The following is a 1,986-nucleotide window of genomic DNA, read 5'->3' on the forward strand; positions in this document are numbered from 1 at the left end:
AGTCATCTAATCCCTGGTAAGGTTGCCATTCAAAATAGGTTGATGATAGGGAAAGCTAGATCTCAAATTTTGACAATACAGGTAGAATTGCAAAACTGAATGTAAAATAAGAATCTTAAAATATATGTTTAGGGACTATTTGTCAGTGAAGACTTTCTTGTTGGTTATCTCTGCAAGCTTGATTACTTCTTCTTTTGACTACTAAGGAAAAAACCTGACTGAGGCTATTGCCAATATAGTGATTTCTTTGATTCCCCAAAATATCTTTGACAGTACTGTTATCCAGTTGTAGATTGGCAAGCTATTTTCAGTTTACATAGAAAAGATCTTTTGAATTTATGGAAGTTCACACTTGGATAACTCTTTGCTAGACAAGTTTATTTGTATGCCCAAACATGGACTGATATGCCCTTGACTACATTTATAAACTATTTTCTGCAGAAATACTCATTCTGATGCTTTCCCTAAGGAAGGAACACAAATCCTCAAGATGGGAAGTAACAGCACAAACAGTATAAGAGCAAAGTGCACTGATCTTCAAATGTCATTTCAGTATTCCCTTTATGAAGCTACTTACATCCTAAGATTTATCCCTAGTCTATGGGCCAACAGTATAGCCTTGTGGGTTCTGTGTCACTTCATCAGCAAGAATAATAAAGTCATTATTTTCACGATCAATTTCTCTGTGGCTAATTGTGCTCACATGCTGTCCTTATCCCTCTGGATTTACTATTAAATCAGCCACCATTGGCCTTTCCAGAGGACCCTTTGCTTTCTGTACTTTTACCTGAAGTATCTCAATATCTATGCCAGCATTTGTTTCTTGACATGTAACAGCCTTCAGAGATACTTCTTTCTCCTCAAGCCCTTCAGGACCAGAGGTTGGAATAGGTATGATCTGGGCATCAGTGCTGCCACCTGAGTGATGGTGGGGACTGCCTGTTTACTATTTCAGATTCTGAGAAATGTTGGATTAGACAACAACACTGAACCCTTTGAGTCCTGACTTGCTGATTTAGGGCTTCAATACATTAACATAGCATCTGCTATTGGCATGATAACTGTAGTTGAACTTGGAGAGTTTGTATTCTCTGTTGTAATCATTACTTATTGTACAGGGAGAACAGGAAAACTTTTACAAGAATTCCAAGTTCCCCCTCAAATTGCCAAAGAGAAAAAAAGGCTTTGTGGATGGTCCTGATGTGTGTGGTAGAATTCATTTTGTGTTTCACACCTTACTACTTCAACTTCCCATTCTTTATGGTAGTGAAGCAATAAAGTCTTTTATTTATTTATTTTTTGGACCAGATTTTTTTTTTTTTTTAATTTTTATTTTTCAGTGGGTTTTGTCATACATTGATATGAATCAGCCATAGAGTTACACGAATTCCCCATCCCGGTCTCCCATCCCACCTCCCTCTCCACCCGATTCCTCTGGATCTTCCCAGCCCAACAGGCCCGAGCACTTGACTCATGCCTCCCACCTGGGCTGGTGGTCTGTTTCACCACAGATAATATACATGCTGTTCTTTCGAAACATCCCACCCTCCCCTTCTCCCACAGAGTTCAAAAGTCTGTTCTGTACTTCCGCGTCTCTTCTTCTGCCCTGCATATAGGGCCATCGTTACCATCTTTCTAAATTCCGTATATATCTGTTAGTATACTGTAATGTTCTTTATCTTTCTGGCTCACCTCACTCTGTATAATGGGCTCCAGTTTCATCCATCTCATTAGAACTGATTCAAATGAATTCTTTTTAACGGCTGAGTAATATTCCATGGTGTATATGTACCACAGCTTCCTTATCCATTCATCTGCTGATGGGCATCTAGGTTGCTTCCATGTCCTGGCTATTATAAACAGTGCTGCGATGAACATTGGGGTGCACGTGTCTCTTTCAGATCTGGATTCCTCAGTGTGTATGCCCAGAAGTGGTATTGCTGGGTCATAGGGCAGTTCTATTTCCAGTTTTTTAAGAAATCTCCA

General features: G+C 39.4%; 1 pseudogene; it reads left to right on the forward strand.

Moving 5' to 3' along the window:
* The first annotated feature begins 490 nt into the window (after positions 1-490).
* LOC136153824 (putative P2Y purinoceptor 10) lies at positions 491-1,278 on the forward strand (annotated as a pseudogene).
* Positions 1,279-1,986: the final 708 nt, after the last annotated feature.

Source organism: Muntiacus reevesi, chromosome X (genome assembly GCF_963930625.1).
Source record: "Muntiacus reevesi chromosome X, mMunRee1.1, whole genome shotgun sequence".
Classification (NCBI taxonomy): Eukaryota; Metazoa; Chordata; class Mammalia; order Artiodactyla; family Cervidae; genus Muntiacus; species Muntiacus reevesi.